General features: G+C 40.4%; 1 protein-coding gene across 4 annotated transcripts in view; it reads right to left on the bottom strand.

Annotated features, from left to right (window-relative positions):
• PCSK5 (proprotein convertase subtilisin/kexin type 5) overlaps window positions 1-20389 on the bottom strand; it is a 522373-nt gene that overhangs the window by 484235 nt on the left and 17749 nt on the right. The window lies entirely within an intron of this gene.

Raw genomic sequence — 20389 nt, 5'->3', positions numbered from 1 at the left:
GCTCTGATGATGAAGGAAGGGGTGACAGATGAGTCAAGGAATTCAAGTGGCCTCTAGAAGGAAAAGACAAGGAGATGAGTCTAGAATCTCATCTTGTCTAGAATCTCCAGAAGGAAGACAACTCTGATGACATCCTCATTTTAGGTTAGGACCTCTGACCTTAAGAACTGAAAGGTAATAATTTTATGTTGTTTTAAGCCATTAAGTTTGTGATCATTTGTTACATACAGCAGCAATAAGAAACTAATACAATATATAACTAGTATCTCAGTAGACATGCATGAGAAGCAAAGAAAATGAAACTAGACTATTTGTATTTGGAGTTTGTTTATTTTTCATAATTTTCAGGACTCTGGGTATTCAGTTATCAATTTCTATGTAGCTATGAAAGTGAAGTCACTTAGCCATGTCCGACTCTTTGCAACCCCATGGACTATAGCCTACCAGGCTCATCTGTCCATGGAATTTTCCAGGGAAGAGTACTGGAGTGGGTTGCCATTTCCTTCTCAAGGAGATCTTCCCGACCCAGGGATCGAATGCCGGTCTCCTGCATTGCAGGCAGATGCTTTACCATCTGAGCCACCAGGGAAGCCAGAGAGTGATGAGTATCAGCCCTGTACTCTGCTCAGCACCTCTGTTAGCACTCTCTTGCTTAATCTTCAAGCAAACTGAAAAGTAAGATAAAGCAACTTGCCCAGCAAAAGAGGAGTAAGTCACTTGTTTGTTCAAAGCCATTATGTAATTAATACTACTAACAACAATAGCCACCACTTGCTGATGCTTTCCTACATAATACCCAATCTTTCCAACAGCCCTGCAAAAGAAGGAGAATTATTCTAATTTTATGGAGAAGAAAACAGCCCAAGTGAGAAAATGTCTGAGTCTGATCTCAAAAAATCTAAGCTTTTTCTAGTCACAGCACTTTGCTTTTTATTTAAAATTTATTCAAAGGGTTTTTTCTATCACCACATTGGATTCAATGTGCACACTCAAATATCCACTCCTCATCCTATCCTTTTGCCCTCACCAAGATGAGGCCTCATTATTTTATTCTAAAGCTATCTGATCAGCTCAGCATAGCAGAATCTATATCCCTATAGTTCATCATAAAAGTGGGTGATCAAAAACATCTTGACTACAAATACCAAGCAAGCAAGAAACAGGTATGACAATTTCACCAGGGAAATGTAAGACAGAGAATATACAGTAAGCACCAGATTTTCCCAGGTTCAAGTGAGAAAACTACAATCTACCCCACTATTCACACAGGACAGGAGATCTGCCTCAAAACAAATCAGAGAGTAACACAGTTGGAAAAGACTTATACAGAATTTTGATCTGCCTTTCCTCCACTGAGTGCAGGAATCTATTCTTCTTCCTTTATACACAGAGCACTGCATTTTCTGGGGCAGCACCTTTGTTACAAAGTTATTCCAGATAATCAGTCTAAATCCACTCCTCACTCCTGGTTCTAGCTTGTGATGGCAACCCATAGGGTCATCCTTCTTGCGTGTGCCAGACAACCAACACGTCCCGACTGGGTCTTCCTTGTTCTTGGCTGAACATCTGAGTTTTTCCATTTCTTCCCTCATGAGACAAGCCGTCGCAAAGTTGCTTCCCCTAGACATGCCAACATCTGCTATGCCTCCCCAGAAAACTTGGAGCCCAGAACATAACACGTCTCAATTCTAGGTATGGTGGAGCCAGAATGGAATCATGATCCTGTGACCTCCCTGGGTGATGTCCTGCTACTAGAAGTAGCTTAGAGTTGAAATATTTTTAGCAGAATGCACTTGGCCAACTAAAAAATCCTCAGATGCCCTTTTTATTTGGTTCTCCTCCAGTCTATATTTTAACTTCTTAAATGTAAATGATAGAAATTTACATTTCTGTTGAATATAGAATGTCATTTTCTATATTTTGCTCTATATATTCACAGCATGCCTAAACATCTGGTTCTTTACTGAGAACACACTCTAGGTCAAGCACTGATCCAAAGATACTGAAGACAGAGTGAACAAAACAAAGACCCTGTTAAGATGCAGGTAACATTCTGACCTGACTCAGACAACCGCATTGCGTCAATTGCAAGTTGGAAATTTACATCTTGTCTATTCAATCAGAATATTTCTCCCAAGAGCACTGAAATAATTTTTTATATTAGTCTATTATACAAAAGAATGGGATTTCACATTCAATGTATAATATGTTTGTAACAGTTATGTAAGAATGAACTGTAAATAGTGTTAGGCTTTTACTTTCTTCTATCCATTTTTTCCCAAAATGAATAATTATGCCCTTAATGTAATATATTACATTATTACTGAGGAACCATACTATATTCCTCAGATAAAAACATTTATGACTGCTGTTTATAGTTAGCTATTCTTTTAAAAAGTTTTTAAAAACCCATATGTAAGTAATTTCTGGAGAAACTACAAGAAATTATTGTTTAATATTTCTATTCCACCTGCTTGTAATACACATATCACACAAATAAACACACACACACACACAAAGTAGAGAGTCCAAGAGAGGCTGAGAGAGAAAGAGCACACACAGCCTACATTATTCTTTTCATTACTGATCACCTTTGCAACTTGAAAGCATTTCCACATACTACGTGGAAACAAACACATTCTGATAGGTGGCCACACTTCTAGAATTACATCAGGAACACTAAATTTTCTCTTTATATTCAATGACTCTCAACCCTTGCTATACATTAGAATTATATGGAGGCTAAGAAAAAATACTAAATATTAGTTTCCCTCTACATTCAGCCCAGAGATTCTGATGTAAGGATATGAGTTAAAGCCAGGGCATGAGTATTTTCTTTGAAAAAGCATTCTAAATGATTCTACAGGTGAACAACCACTGTTCTAATCTATTCATCTAATTCTGCAGAAATAGGACAATTAAAAAAAAAAAGAAAGAAATAGGACAATTTACTCTGAATTCTATCATCCTTGCTCAATTATTCCTATCTAATTCATTAAAGTAAGTTTAAATGAGAAAGTATCTAATCAATTTGATTTCAGCACTAATGTAAACTGGTATGTTTTGTTCTTTTATTCATCCTTTTAATTATTTCAAAAGCCATCTTCCCCCCAAAAAATATTTTTAGAAAAATGTATTTAGTATAACCAGATTCAGAATTTCCTATATTTTATCATACTGGTAAACAGAAGCTATGTTGAGCTCTACAGAATTTTAAATGACACAGTTTATTCGTAAAAGGGAAGACTCTGAGGGAAAAGCTGTGAGCATTAAGAATACATGACAGAAACAATGTGTGCTTAAGACAGTTGATGGTCTCATCACCCTCAGTTAAAAAACCTTAGGAGGAGAAGCTCTGTCTCTTTCTAATGGCTGTTCAGAGATGCCCTGTTCTTTTGTCCCTATCTTGGTCCTTCCTGGAGACTGGCCGTGTTAACACTTGCAGGAAAGTGACCTTAAACACAGAACCCAGAGCAGGGAATAAGCAATAGCATCTGTGTGTATGAGAGGTGGGAGAGGTGTCCAGTCAGGTGTTCAGTTCTCCATCTAAGCAGATGTGAGGTTGGGTCCCATTTTTATAGCTCCTGAAGCTCTGCCACTGGACACAGCTATTGGCCATTTGTATTAAAGATGTCACAGATGCGTACCTATTGGTGGTGGTGGTTTAATCACTAAGTCGTGTCCGACTCTTTTGACCCCATGGATTACAGCCCGCCAGGCTTCTCTGTCCATAAGATTCTCCAGGCAAGAATACTGGAGTGTGTTGCCGTTTCCTTCTCCAGGAGATCTTCCTGACTCAGGAATCAAACCTGGATCTCCTGAATTGCAGGCAGATTCTTTCCCAACTGAGCTATAAGGGACGCCCTATTAGAATGGATTAAATAAAAGAAAAACAGCAAAACCAAATGATGGTGAGGATGCAGGTAAATGGAAGGTCACATAGCGTTGGGAATATTTGGAAAATTGTTTGGCAGTTTCCTATAAAAATAAATATTCATGTATGATATGACCCAAAAATCCCCCTCCTAAATATGTTCTCCAAGAAAAATAAGAACTTACGTTCATACAAAAACTTGTACATGAGTATTTACAGCAGCTTTACTCATAATCACCAACAACTGGAAACAACCCTTTGTCCTACAACTGGTGAATGAATACACAAACTGGTGTACCCACAATGGAATACCACTCAATGATTAAAAGGAATGTGTTTACTCATTAATTAATTAGGAATGAATCTCACATGCGTTATAACAAGGCAAAGAAACCAGGTTCAAAATGTTGTATAAAAATGCATATTCCACTAATATGACATTGTGGAAGAGGTTAATATCGACCAGAAAATACATTAGTGGTTGCCAAGAATTGGGGTGCAGCAAGAGACTGATTGGCTTCCCTGGTAGCTCAGCTGGTAAAGAATCTGTCTGCAATGCAGGAAACTTTGGTTCGATTCCTGGATCAGGAGAAGGATCCCCTGGAGAAGGGACAGGATACCCACTCCAGTATTCTTGGGCTTCCCTGGTGGCTCAGATGGTAAAGAATCCGCCTGCAATGCATGAGACCTGGGTTTGATCCCTGGGTTGGGGAGATCCCCTGGAGGGCATGGCAACCCACTCCAGTATTCTTGACTGGAGAATCCCCATGGACAGAGGAGCCTGGTAGACTGCAGTCCATGTGGTTGCAAAGAGTCTGATAGAACTGAGCAACTAAGCACAGCAGCAGCAAGAGGCTGATTACAAAGGAGCACTAGAGAGTTCTTTTCAGGTGACAGAATTGTTCTGTACCTTTATTTTGAAGGTGGTCACATGACTATATGCATTTGTCAAAACCTACAGAACTATACAGAGATTTTTAATATATGCAAATAATACCTCAAATAAACCTGATCCCCAAAAATGTGTATAGGGAAAGGTCCGGGAATAAAAGTGAATTAGTTGGAAAGGTGATGTAAATGGAAAGGCAAAAAGTTAAGGAGTTGTTTGGATTAAAATATATTACCAAATTGGCTTTATTCAATTAAAGAGCTTCCCTAAAGCCATAGCAACCACTTCAACATTTGGAATTACACAGTACAAACAGAAACCCTGAGAACCATTCACAATATGTAAAGCTTTCTTTTCATCAAAAGAATGAGGTCTTGCAACATTTCTTAGTAAAGGACTATTTTCCACGAACACGACCACCTGAGTCACAACAAAATACATGATTATGCTAAAAAATGGGGTCACATGAAGCTACTGTAAACTATGAAAATATGGCTGGTGACTTTGAAACAAAAATGAAAAAGCATAAATGTCTCGGTCTCCTAAATATTGTTAACGACATCTAACATAACTGCCTTGAAAATAAGCAAAAATCTATAAATTGGTGGTTCTCAAAGTATGGCCCCAGGATTAGAGGCATCAGACCAGCAGTATTGACAGCTCCCAGGAGCTTAGCAGAAGTGCACACTCCCGTGCCCAGCCCCAACCTGAATCGGAATCTAGTCATTTCCCTCTTGGCCAACTCTAAGTTCAAGAAGTGAGGACACGGCCATCATGAATGACTGATGAAAAAAACATCCAGAAAATGACGTGAGTATGTTGCTATCTTCACCTGTGCAGCCAAGGTGAAGTACAAACCTACCCCCACCATATTCCCATACAATCTATATAGTTTTAGGGTTTTAATTATAGGCTTTGCCCTTTTAAAATGCTATGAGCCCAATCTATATTTAAAATAAAATTGGATTTCAAGTAGAATTTTATGCAAACTCAATTCTAGGAGATAATTAAAAACATTAATAATGTTCATAGTACTAAGAGAGGTATAGTTATCTGTGATGGATCAGTTCATTCCATAACCAAGTGAATAAAGTTTCAGAACTAAAACTTCACAAGTGATATATGTACTAATAATTGAAATATTAAAAATTAAAAGTTGTCTCACAATAACCATTAGGTCTTGCCATATTCTACTTAATGTGGACTATATCTTCTTAGTTTCTGCTTTCTGTGTAGAGGATCAATAATGATTTCTAAATTTTCAATAACTATCTCAAGCCGTAAAGATCAGAACATGTTTTTCTTCCTCTTTTCAAGTAAACTGTTTTGATATTTCAACAGCTGTCTTAGTAGAAAAATGTTATTTTCATCCATCTGAGAGTTTATCAAGCACTGAGAAGATGTATAAAGTAGCCCCAAATATCATCATAATTATACCATCAGATATACAAGGCTTTATCTGCATTATCAGTATCTCCTCTGGAGTCCTTCTTTATTGACACTACCAGTCTATGATATCCAAGGGCTAGGACTTCATGACTGAGCACAAATGGAATACCTACTCTTTCAATCATGGGGGGCACGTGTTTAATCCAATGCCAGTCCCCAGGTGACCCCTAGTTCTGTGGATAAATTCCCTTCTCCAGGGGATCTTCCCAACCCAGGGATCAAATCCAGGACTCCTGTATTACAGGAAGATTCTTTACCATCTGAGCCACCAGGGAAGCTCCTGTGGATAAATACTCAGAGGCAACAACATCTAAACATCAGTCTAAGCAAAATACCAACAAGGTAGATCTGTTGCCCCTCATATCCATGCATAAACTTGGCCCAAAATACTTGCAAGAAATACCAGTGTTCACAGACTTAGAGAACAAACTTATGGTTGCCACAAGGGAAGAATGGGAGAAAGAGATAGTTAGGGAGTTTGGGATCGATATGTACACACTGCTATATTTAAAATGGATAACCAACAAGGACCTATTGTATACCACAGGGAACTCTGCTCAATGTTATGTGGTAGCTTGGATGGGAGGGGAGTCTGGGGAAGAATGGATACGCATGTATGTATGGCTAAATCCCTTCGCTCTTCACCTGAAACTATCACGACATTATTAATCAGCTATATTCCAATATAATTTTTTTTAAATGCCAGGGTTTTGGATGATCTGCATGTTTTAGCACCATTGCCCAATTTAAGAATTCTGCACTTCTGTAAACAGGATTAATAGTTTATCAGGTTTTTGTCTTGTTTTATCCCAGAAAATGGCAATATTAATTTCCATCTTTACATTGTTCTACATGAGTAATTAAGATAATACCATGCTCCTTTGTAAAACTAGCCAACTACTTCCTGTTACTTTTATAATAAAATTAAAAATTGGTAATCTGGCCCACAAGGAGATCTGGCTTACCAGATCTGGCTCCTACGTATCTTTCTATCGTCATCTTGTAACACTTTTCCCTTTCATTCACTATGCGCCAACCCCACTGGCCACCTTTCTCAGGACCTTTGCAGTTGTGGTCCCATTTGAATTAGCATTCCCTTTTCCCAATTTCCGATTGCCTAATTCCTTCTCATCTTGTACATCTTAACTCAAATATCACTTCCTTGGAAAGTGTTCTCTAATCTTCTTCAGTTACTCTCTATCTGATCAAACTGTTTTCTTACTGTTTTTAAATATTGCTCCATTGGCTGCACCTGGCACAGAGTGGTTGCCCATTAAGCATTTATAAAATGAATAAATGAATGAGTACTGTGAAATAAGTGAAGAATTATTACCCCAGTTTTCCAAAGAATAAAACTGAAGCCCAGTTAAATCCAGCAATTTACCCAACTGTATACTATGAGTGGTAACAGAAACAAGATTTTTCTGACACGAGGCTCAGGGGTAGTTTCACTATTCAATATAAATCCTAAATAGACTTTAAAAAAAATCATAATCTGTGCTTGGAGCCCTATTTTCAATTATTTTTAAAGCTTCAACTCCTACCTGATTAACTCTAGGATTAATATCTTTATCTCAGCAATTCCTGAGCCAGCTGAAGTTTTAATTTTTTTTTCTTAACATAAAAAGTCCATTGACCTTTATTTCAGCAGCTTGTTTGATCTTAAATACATGTCAAATAAACCCAAAATGAGGGTTTAAAAAACCATTATGCCTACCAAGTAAATGTTTGTATCTATAAAATAGAAAGTCAAAAGTGATGTTTAAGAAAATGTTCTTGGGAGGTAAGTATTTCCCTTCTGTCAGTCCTAAGTACTTACTGTTGACATAAAAGATAAACCCAATACAGTGTTTTACCAAAAGAATCATTGCCATGTTTACAGTTTTTTGCAGTAACTGAAGACACAGACTTACCTGGACAAATACCTCATATCTGGATTTAAAAAAAAAAAAGGAAGGGAATTTAATATATATTAATTTTGTGAGGTGTTCACAAGACTAAAAATTAACCAATGAATTATTTTAATACTCCAAACACTGGATATTGCCTGATTGCGATGTTTGCATCACTTAGATAGAGGCAGGCAATTTAGCAGAAAAACAGGGCTTCACAAGTTTTCCTCCCTCTTAGTTCAAACATGCCAACCTTTTGTAGCTAAATTGTGAAATAGGTTTAAAGCTGCAATAAACTAAAGTGATAAAGACCAGGGCGGAGAATGGTTTGGACAGTCACAAGCATTTACTCCCATATCTCAAATGTATCATATTAATTTGAATTCTTACAGTGATATGCTGAAATGTCTCTATTTTGTTATTTTAGTTACTGCCTAACTTCCATAGACCCTTAAAGGGAATGTGTATGTGCTCAATGTAATGGCTACAACAATTTACCCCTCATCATACAGATTAACAAATCCAAGGAAAACAGAGTTCAGGTTACAGTCATGGGAACAAGCACCCCCATGATAACATGGTCATATTCCTATTTGTAAAAGTGACCACTACTCCTTCCTTTCCCAAAATGGGCCTTGTGACCTTCCCCAGAAAACAGCTCTCTGGTTCAAGAGATCAAGCAAGGTGTTCATGCTTCGGCCATTAGATCAATCATTTACCTCATTACTAAACAGCCACCGCCATAAAAATGACCTTTCGATGTACCAAAATCAGGAAGAAAAAAAACACTAACATTTCTTTTCAAGGTAGTTCAACAACAAAAGGTATAGATGTGAGATTTTTCACAGAAATAGGGAAAAGAATATTGCCTCCAAAATAGAGATACTTTTTCATACACTACAAACCTATCCATGCAAATGCCTTTGATAAATTTTCCCCACTCACAGATCTCCTAAAGTAACATAGGTCTTGATAAATACAAAAATTATTAGCAATACTTATTAAAGAAATATATGTCCTTCCTATAAAGGATTAAGATGGCCAGAAAAACTTCTCTCTATTATTAATAAGACAGTTCTCAGGAGACACTTTTAAAATCAGAGCTTAAAGATACTATAACTCAGGTCTGCTAAATGCCCATTCATTGCTCTAACTATACCTCTTCTCTTGAGGCCTCAGATTTCTTCATCTTTATAACGAAGATCTAGGTGACACAACTGCTAGCAACTCTGAAACCCGATGAGTCTTGCTACCTAATGGGGCATTTACATTTTAGGAGACATTATTAGGAATCTTCCAAAGCCACAGATTGTTGAAAGTGGCATTTGTCTTTCAAGACAAATTACCATTAATTAAAACACCCCCCCTCCACACCCTTTCTTTCCAATAAGGAATAGCCAAATCTGATGTGATAATGCACAAGGTGGTGCCTTAATGGAATGCTGGATCCAGCAAAACTCAAAGCAATAAATGTTATGGAACTTGATCATACTCTCACATCACAAAGCCCTTTATGATAACACTTGAGTAAACCCATCTGGTTGAGTTAATAATTAGTGTAAATCTGTTACAAGTTAATAACGCACAGACAAGTCATTTCGGGTAGATGATGATACAGCAAATTTGTGACACACGTTTCAGATAATATTTTGCACTGGCCTTTCATTTTTCTTTACTTCCTACTCTGATTAGAAAACAAAAAGGCATTAAAGAATAAGACCTTCAAATAAGACCTATATACTTACAGACTAGATGAAAAGGAAAAAGATAAAAGCACTTTCCTAAGGAATTTTTTCAGAAGGACTTCTCAAAGGTTGAGACAGACTCCAGGCCCCTTCTATATTTTGCACTGCCTGGTGGATTGTAAAATAAAGAAATGTTTAAGTAAGCAGCGTATTTATTTAAGTGCTTATGTGTAATACAAAAATATATCTGCTGTCCACCAGTGTTCCAGAATGCACAATGTATATTCATTTCTAGTGTTCTTATTATAAATTGTGAAATGTAGTAATGAGACATGAGATGAAAGTAAGCAGACATTGTATTCAGGGTATGAAACTACATCTATAAGCAACTTGGGCGATATTTCATAAACATGAAACCAGGAGCCAAATGATTTTCAGCCCATGCTCCTGGTATTCCATCCACTGGGTAAAGATCCTGGAGTTCACTTAACAATTTATTATGTGGCCAGGGCCTTTAAACAGAAATTGCACACAAAAAGCAGAAATCTGTGAACCTCAACATCAACAAATATTTATATACGTGTAGCTATCCAAAGATGACCCCCACCCTACTCCAAAAGCAAACAGATTGTAATTTAGCAAAACTTGACTACTGAGGCTGAAATTGTCAAAGTGCAACAGAGTTGAAAACAAGCTAATAATTCCAGTGTTTTGATGGTAATGAAAAGAGAGAAGGCTGAGACCAGAGTAGAGGACAGGTGGCCTCCTCGGGGAGAGAGAAGCTCTGAGCGCTGGGGACACAGCCAGGCCATCAGGTGCTGAGGAAGAACTGAGCACAGTGGTGGCTGTCAACCCCGGCTGCACATTTAAGACGACTGATGCCCACACCCCACTCAAGGTCTGTTCATCAGAAGCACTGAAGTTATCGTTAAAGGCTCCCAGGTGGCTGGAATGTGAGCCAGGGGCTGACGGCCACTTAGTCAGGGTCCCTGAAGCTGGGGGAAAGAAAAAGGCTGAGTCCAGCCCAGCTCTATTAACCAAGACTTGGGTGACTGCAAGGAGATGGAGCCAGTTTACTCTAGAGCAAATCCCATATGGGAGTGGGGTTGGGGAGAGGATGTTCAGAGACAGGTCTCTTTCATGTTCACCAACAAAGAAGAAAACAGCCCTGTAGAGGAAAGGCCACTCAGATGACTGAAGTCTCAGCAGGCTAAATCCAGACCAAGTTCCACTCCACATCAGATGGCACGATGTTTCCACCTCCTGTACTTTGTGGATGTCAACATTCTAAACAATTAATAAATCAGCATGTAACAGAGACCAGGTCACACCTCTGCTCAAAACTATCAAATGGCCTTCCTCTTCCCTCAGAGAAAGCCCAGTCCTTACTGGGCATGGCCTACAGAGACCTAAGGCTTGTGCCAAAGTGTGGTCCCAGCACCAGTAGCAGTGGTGTCGCTGGAGAGCTTGTTAGAACCACAGAAACTTTGGCCCCATTGACCTAATCAGAATCTCCATTTTGACAAAGTTCCCCAAGTGACTCTGTGCATATTAAAATGTGAGAAGTCATAAAATAAACAAGGTCCTACTGTTACATAGCACAGATAACTGTATATTCAATACCTTGTAAAAACCTACAGTGAAAAGAATCTGAAAAAGAATATACATATGCATAACTGAATCACTTTGATGTACACCTGAAACACCATAAATCAAATGTACTTCAAATATTCTTTTAAATGTGAGAAACACTGATCTACAGAATCTCCCTCACCTCTCTTTCCCATCCCCACTGCCTCTCCAGCCCCTCTGTTACCTGACTTGTTCCCTTAACATCTTACCATTGCTCCATTCTATCAAGCTCTCTCCTGTTCAGGGCCTCAACACTGGCTGCTTCCGCTACTAGAATGTGTCTCCTCAACATTTCTGGAAGGTCCATTTCTTTAGCTCACCTTCTTCAGATCTTTACCCATGTCACCTCCTCCATGAAACCTTCTCCAGTCGTCCTGTTTACAACTGAAAAACTGTTCCAGACATTTCCCCTTCCCTGCTTTCTATCCACTGCATCTACCACCAGTCGACACACTTCTGGTTCATCATTCAATTATTTATTAACAGTCTCCTGTGATAGACTGCAAAACAGACCACAAACTCTTTGCCTCTCTTCTTATGGAGCTGTGAAGTTTACGTCACTGCCTCTTGAAGCTGGGCTTGGTCATGTGACTTGCTTTGACTTAGGAGATGTTCATATACTTTATTGTTGCTCAGTCACTCAGTCTTGTCTGACTCTGATACCCCATGGACTGCAGCACACCAGGCTTCCCTGTCCTTCACTATCTAGCAGAGCTTGTTCAAACTCATGTCCATTGAGTCAGTGATGCCATCCAACCATCTCCTCTCATCCCCTTCACGTCCTGCTTTCAATCTTCCCCAGTACCAGTTCAGTTCAGTTGCTCAGTTGTGTCTGACTCTTTGTGACCCCATGGACTGCAGCATGCCAGGCCTCCCTGTCCATCACCAACTCCTGGAGTTCACCCAAACTCATGTCCATTGAGTCAGTGATGTCATACAACCATCTCATCCTCTGTCGAGCCCTTCTCCTTCCACCTTCAGTCTTTCCCAGCATCAGGGTCTTTTCTAATGAGTCAGTTCTTCACATCAGGTGGCCAAAGTATTGGAGTCTCAGCTTCAACAGCAGTCCTCCCAATGAACACTCAGGACTGATCTCCTTTAGGATGGACTGGTTGGATCTCCTTGCAGTTCAAGGGACTCTCAAGAGTCTTCTCCAACACCACAGTCCAAAAGCATCAATTCATTGATGCTCAGCCTTCTTTATATTCCAACTCTCACATCCATATATGACTACTGGAAAAACCATAGCCTTGACTAGACAGACCTTGGCTGGCAAAGTAATGTCTCTGCTTTTTAATATGCTGTCTAGGCTGGTCATAACTTTCCTTCCAAGAGTAAGTGTCTTTTAATTTCATGGCTGCAATCACCATCTGCAGTGATTCTTGACTGCAAAAAAATAAAAGTCTGACACTGTTTCCACTGTTTCCTCATCTATTTGTCACAAAATGATGGGACTGGATGCCATGATCTTAGTTTTCTGAATGTTGAGTTTTAAGCCAACTTTTTCACTCTCCTCTTTCACTTTCATCAAGAGGCTCTTTAGTTCTTCTTTGCTTTCTGCCATAAGGGTGGTGTCATCTGCATATCTGATTGATATTTCTCCTGGCAATCTTGTTTCCAGCTTGTGCTTCATCCAGCCCAGTGTTTCTCATGATGTACTCTGCATACAAGTTAAATAAGCAGGGTGACAATATACAGCGTTGATGTACTCCTTTCCCAATTTGGAACCAGTCTGTTGTTCCATGTCCACTTCTAACTGTTGCTTCCTGACCTGCATACAGATTTCTCAAGAGGCAGGTCAGGTGGCCTGGTATTCCCATCTTTTTCAGAATTTTCCACAATCTATTGTGATCCACACAGTCAAAGACTTCCAGCGTAGTCAATAAAGCAGAAACAGACGTTTTTCTGGAACTCTCCTGCTTTTTCCATGATCCAGTGGATGTTGGCAATTTGATCTCTGGTTCCTCTGCCTTTTCTAAAATCAGCTTGAACATTTGGAAGTTCACCATTCATGTATTGTTGAAGCCTGGCTTGGAGAATTTTGAGCATTACTTTACTAGCGTGTGAGATGAGTGCAATTGTACGGTAGTCTGAGCATTCTTTGGCATTGCCTTTCTTTGGGTTTGGAATGAAAACTGACCTTTTCCAGTCCTGTGGCCACTGCTGAGTTTTCCAAATTTGCTGGCATATTGAGTGCAGCACTTTCACAGCATCATCTTTCAGGATTTGAAATAGCTCAACTGGAATTCCATCACCTCCAGTAGCTTTGTTTGTAGTGGCACTTTCAAAGGCCCACTTTACTTTATATTCCATGATGTCTGGCTCTAGGTGAGTGATCACACCATTGTGATTATCTGGGTCGTGAAGATCTTTTTTGTACAGTTCTTCTGTGTGTTCTTGCCACCTCTTCTTAATATCTTCTGCTTCTGTTAGGTCCATACCATTTCTGTCCTTTATTGAACCCATCTTTGCATGAAATGTTCCCTTCATATCTCTAATTTTCTTGAAGAGATCTCGTCTTTCCCATTCTATTGTTTTCCTCTATTTCTTTGCACTGATCACTGAGGAAGGCTTTCTTATCTCTTCTTGCTGTTCTTTGGAACTCTGCATTCAGATGCTTATATCTTTCCTTTTCTCCTTTGCTTTTCATTTCTCTTCTTTTCACAGCTATTTGTAAGGCCTCCCTAGACAGCCATTTTGCTTTTTTGCATTTCTTTTTCTTGGGGATGGTCTTGATTCCTATCTCCTGTACAATGTCACAAACCTCTGTCCGTGGTTCATCAGGCACTCTCTCTATCAGATCTAGTCCCTTAAATCTATTTCTCTCTTCCACTGTATAACTGTAAGGGATTTGATTTAGGTCATACCTGAATGGTCTAGTGGTTTTCCCTACTTTCTTCAATTTCAGTTTGAACTTGGCAATAAGGAGTTAATGATCTGAGCCATAGTCAGGTCCCAGTCTTGTTTTTGCTGACTGTATAGAGCTTCTCCATCTTTGGCTGCAAAGAATATAATTGCAAAGAATATATTTTGGTGTTGACCATCTGGTGATGTCCGTGTGTAGAATCTTCTCTTGTGTTGTTGGAAGTGGGTGTTTGCTATGACCAGTGCAAAGATCCAGTATCAGGGTCTTTGCTAATGAGTCATCTCTTCCCACTGGCAACCCACTCCAGTATTCTTGCCTAGAGATCCCGTGGTCAGAGGAGCCTGGTGGGCTGCTGTACATAGGGTCGCACAGAGTTGGACACAACTGAAGTGACTCAGCATGCATGCACACATTGGAGAAGGAAATGGCAACCCACTCCAGTATTCTTACTTGGAGAATCCCAGAGCCTGGTGGGCTGCCATCTATAGGGTCGCACAGTCAGACACAACTGAAGCGACTTAGCAGCAGCATCTCTTCCCAACAGGTGGCCAAAGTATTGGAGCTTCCGCATCAGTCCTTCCAATGAATATTCAGGATTGATTTCCTTTAAGATTGACTGGTTTGATCTCCTTGAAGTCCAAGGGACTCTCAAGTCTTCTCCAACACCACAGCTCAAAAGCATCAATTCTTTAGCATTCAGCCTTCTTTATGGTCCAACTCTCATATCCATACATGAGTACTGAAAAAACCACAGCTCTAACTAGATGATCCTTCGTTGGCAAAGTAATGTCTCTGGCTTTTAATACACTGTCTAGGTTTATATATGGGACACAAGCAAAAATTTGAGAAGAGCTTGCACATTGAGGATTTCTCTCTGGCCACTAAGATACCTTCTTGTCACTATGGGAAGAAGCCCAACCAGCTTGCTGGAAGATGAGAGATCCATGGCCAGTTACCCCCATAATCTAAGCCAGCAGCCAGGACCAACCACTGGAACATGAGTGAAGCCATCCCAGACCAGCCAGGCCCTACTTGACCCAACAGATGGCTGAAGAATCTAACAGTCGACTCACAGCCCCATAGTAGTTAACGACTATCATGTTAAGCCATAGGGGTTTTGGGTGATTTATTTTGAAGCAAGCTTGTAAACCCTTGTAAGTTCAAAGAAGGTAGAGATTTTTGTGCTCTGCTGCATTTCCAGAGTTCAGTAGTGTACTTAGTATTGGGTAAATATTTTAAGATATTTGCAGTGTATGTTGAAGGACAGAGTGATAGCAAAGGAAAAAAAAAAAAGCCACAGTGGGGAAAAAAAAAAAAAAGTCCAGAAATGGCTCCATTGCTGCAGGACTAAAAGGCAGAATCAGAGCCTCCTTGGGTTCATTAGAACCTTTGTCTCTTCAGATTTTCAGATTTAGGGTGAACTAAATAAGATTTTGACTTCTTTGGTAACAATATTTTAGCAGTGAAAAAAATATCCACATGTTCATTCACATGCAGTTTCAAATTTATTCAAAATAGTTCTAGTTTCATGGTGCTTAACTTGTCTAAGGCTGCACAGCCATGTGACCTTTAGAATATTTTTCACATTATGCAGCGCTTACTCTCCTCATTCTAAGTTATTCCGATTTTTAACAGCTCACAAATTGGCGAACCAAATCACTGCATGTTGCTTCAATTCTGTATTGCCAAAGAAGAAAAATCTGCTGCTTTGGATTCATGTCAACAGTTGGAAATTCAGGTCATAACATTTTAAATCTCAGATGTTCTCCACTATGTCCACCTCACAGAAATCAGTAAGAACATGTATAGCCACACGTTTGGGAGGCCAGTTCACTAACAATGAAGACACGATGGCCCATGGAATGCAGCGGCAAATTTAAGTGGATTCTGTAGCAGTGGTGTTATAATCTGAGAGTATGGTGTGGTCCTTAGCCAAGGCACAAACAAACAAGTACAGTTGGCAAGCAGAAAGCAGGTTCGCTATTAAACAATTAATTGAGGTACAAAGCTAACATTTATCTTCATTTGATGGGAAAAAAATAAGACAAACTGTAATACATGGTTTCTGTCCCCTTGGAAAAGGAAATAACCCTCAATTTTCCCTGGTCTTTTGAATGTATATCTGAACTCACGAAACAAATCTCCAGTCGGCTGGCAAGCCTGGAGAGAGGCAATGAGGTGCAATTAAGCTCTGGGATCTTCAGGGTTTCTTTCAAGAAATGCAAATCTCTAAGGAATAGAATCCTATACACACATTTGGAAATACCTAATATCTGGTTTCTGATTTTTTTAACACATATAATTATCACTTGCATAATAAGCAAAATGCATACCTGAGATCCCTGAGGTCTTCCTATTAAGTCACAGGGTTCTTATCCAGAATATCACATAATCTTTCTCCCTCTTCAATAACAGATCTCCACGTATACTCTGTGCAAGGCTAAGGAGAAAACTATTGTACTTTTGTATTAGTGGGAACTGGCCAGGTTCCCCAGCAGAAACAAATGAACCCATGAATCTCAGTGACTGAAAACAACAAAAGCGTGTTTCTAGCTCATGTTGCATGTCCATTGTGCGTTGGCTGGGAGCGCTGCTCAGCATGGCCCGCAAGGACCCAGGCCAATGGAGCACCCAGCACCTGGAGCTTGCAGATCACAGTGGGGCAGATGGAGAGCACTGACAATTAAAGAGGGGGTGTGTGTCATTTCTGCTCACATTTCATTGCCCCACAGAAGTTAGAGGAGCACACTCATACCCCAAATGCGGAAATACAATCCTATCACATGGCGAGGAGGAGAACCAAAAATATTCAGGGGCCAGTACTAATGATGCTATGGTTTCTGTTTCCTTTTCACCTTCACTTACTCACAACCATTTCTCCATTTCAGAATATTTTTCCGAGGCCCTCTGAATGGCAGAGCACACTCTTCTAGGTACCATATGTGATACAAAGATGAACCAGACAGAAAATCCTGTCTTTAGGGGGATTAATATCTATTAAAGGAAAGAAGATAGACAAATAAATGGAATACAAACTGAAAACGTCAAATGCCAGGAAAAAGAAGCTTACAAGTTCAATAAGAGTTTAAACAAAAAAAGTTTTATCCACAGGCAGTCTCATCTGAGGAAATGACATCTGAGAAGGGCTTTGCTGAACAAGTAAGAACTGGACATGAGGCTGTCCACGCAGTGGGAGCCACATGATCAGGGGAAGGAAGGCAGGGCATGGCAGTACATGCACAAAGAACGGCAAAAGATTTAGGCTGAATGATATCTAGAATAGATGGTGGGTGCGGGGCAGGGGAGTGGGAAGGGGAAGGGGAGGTGGGAAGAGGGATCAAGAGCAGAGGAGAAAGAGGAAGTCTCTTTGACCAGAGTGGTTGCTGAAAAAACTAAACTGCCTTACGTGACATGTTTTGCATAGGAAGACATAAGGACAGGGCAGGACTGGTACGATAGTCCACACAAGAAGTAACAGGGGGCTAACATACAGCAGGGGCTTCTCAGGTGGCACTATTGGTAGGGACCCCACCTCCCAATGCAAGAGACATAAGAGACATGGGTTTGGTCCCTGGGTCAGGAAGATCCCCTGGAGGAGGGCATGGGAACCCACTCTAGTATTCTTGCCTGAAGAATCCCATGGACAGAGGAGCCTGGCAGGCTACAGTCCAAAAGGTCACAAAGAGCCAGACAGGACTGAAGCGACTTAGCACACATGCACAGCAGATCCATCGCAATGGAGAGAAAGGAACAGCTCGCTTCAGAACCGTATACAGCACAAGAACACTCAGCTTTCCCATCTCCCTTTCATCTGACCCAGAAAATATAACTCACCTTCCTCTATCTGGTTATTTGAGGCTTAGATCTGATCAAAGTGAAAAGGTCAGATGGGGAGACCCATCTTGATTGAGAGACTGGCTTCTGGCCATGTCACCCAACTAAGAGAGCATTCCATTCATAATTAAGTGGAGCTAACTCCCAATGGATAGTTTCTCTATTTGTCCTGAGTTTATTTCCTATCTCCAAGGATATTTCTGAAGCTACTCCTTAAGGACTGGCTGCAGGGCTTAATTTATGTCTGTTTGTCCTGGAGCCTTAATTCCTCCTCTCATGCAGATTTAACTTGAGAACTTCAGCCTTTCAAAATGGCCCATCCAGGTAAGCTCCGCCACGGCTGATCCAGGTAGGCCAGCCATGGGCCTCTGACTATCACAAGACTCTCTGGCTTATATTATACAGAGTTTTAAGATCTGTCACATGCACCAAATCTGCTTATTTTTGCTACTCCCACGATTCCACACAGACTAAAATTTGCCTGCCATCTGAAACCTCCTCTTACTACTGACCAATTCCATCACTGGGGGTCCCTCTGTGCTGTTATTCCTCCCAGTCCGAAAGACACAAAGCTTGCACTGTTACCCCCAGAGAGATGAGCACAGACAGTAGAGCCCTCAGGGTTCCCTGGGATCCTTGGAAAAGCCATCCCAGTGCTAGGATGATCTGGGACTTGGCTCTCGGGGTGGAAGATGTCTCACTGTGTACTCTGACTCTCCCACTAAGAATTCTCATGAAGTTAAAGCCAGGAAGAACAACCCTGTTGACGATGCCAAGATCTGAAATAGCCAAAGATAAGGATTAGGCTATTTCCCAGGAATCCATGGACTTTAGAATACACACACACATATGACTCATCAATCCTGGATGTCTTCTTTATATCCTTTAAATACTCCCCTATAGAATTTACTATACACTGTTAGCCTTCCCTTTTGACTGGGTAGTAGAATTTTTTGTCATTTTTCTCCAGCGTTCAGATTTAATCTTATATACATTACTGGCTCATAATATACTTTAGGATTTGATCAATATTTAATGATTATTTACATACAGCCAACACCATGTTATGTGCTACAGAATAATTAAGCCTTTTACAAGGAGAAAAAAGAAGGAAAAACTTAACTACACTCAGCCTCTTAGGATTTGGGGCAAAATACAATTGGAGTCAACAAACTGAAATATCAGAGTGACTATGCCTATACCTGTATTTCCAGAGTGAGGTACTGTGCAAGTGACATCTGAGATGTACCTTGAAGAAGAGAATTTCCAGAAGAGCAAGGAGTCAGGTGAATATTCCAGGTGGAAAGACTGGCACAGAAACAGGAAAGGATTGCGTATAGGATCTGGGGAATAATGGGAAGTCCAGTTTGGCTTTGTTAAGGGATAGAGCAAAGGAAAAAAAAAGGGACGGGAAAAGTATTTTGAGAAAAGTAGATAGGAGCCTTTAAAAGCCCAGACGAAGAATCTGTTTAAATGCAGAAGGTCAATGGGGGCTACTGTTGACTTCTGAACAGGTAAATGGCATCATCAAAATTAAGCTTTAAGACCATCCTCTTCAATCGCAAGCTCAACCCCTTCATCCTTGGTAACTAGACTTCATTTACACCAGCTGGTTTCTGTTCCTCTAGGGACTTTGCACTGTTGTCACCTCTGTGTGGACCTCACCCCACCCTAGACCTCCAGATAGCCAGCTCCTTATTCAGATCTCTGCTCAAGTGCTCCCTACTTAATGAGGCTCCCTAACTAGCCTATCTAAAGGAGTCCTCCCATCCTCAGGCACTTGAGACTCTACCAATGTATTCTGCTTTCCAATAGCAACTTATCATTTGAAATTATTTTATGTCATAACTGCCTCATAGGTTGGCTCCTTCCACTAAATATAAGCTCCATGTGAGCAGCTGCTGCTGCTAAGTCACGTCAGTCATGTCCGACTCTGTGCGACCCCATAGACGGCAGCCCACCAGGCTTCCCCATCCCTGGGATTCTCCAGGCAAGAACACTGGAGTGGGTTGCCATTTCCTTCTCCAATGCATGAAAGTGAAAAGTCAAAGTGAAGTTGCTCAGCCATGTCTGACTCTTTGCGACCCCATGGACTGTAGCCCACCAGGCTCCTCCATCCATGGGATTTCCCAGGCAAGAGTACTGGAGTGGGGTGCCACTGCCATCTCCCATGTGAGCAGACATCTTACTAAAGACAGATATAGTGGGACTGGACTATTAAAATGGCTGTTAAACAACAGGTACTCAATAACTATTTTTTAGCAGCTT

This window comes from Bos grunniens, chromosome 8 (genome assembly GCF_055505025.1).
Source record: "Bos grunniens cultivar Pamir isolate PY7600 chromosome 8, Bosgru_T2T1.0, whole genome shotgun sequence".
Lineage (NCBI taxonomy): Eukaryota > Metazoa > Chordata > Mammalia > Artiodactyla > Bovidae > Bos > Bos grunniens.
This window is presented reverse-complemented; position numbering and strand designations above follow the sequence as displayed.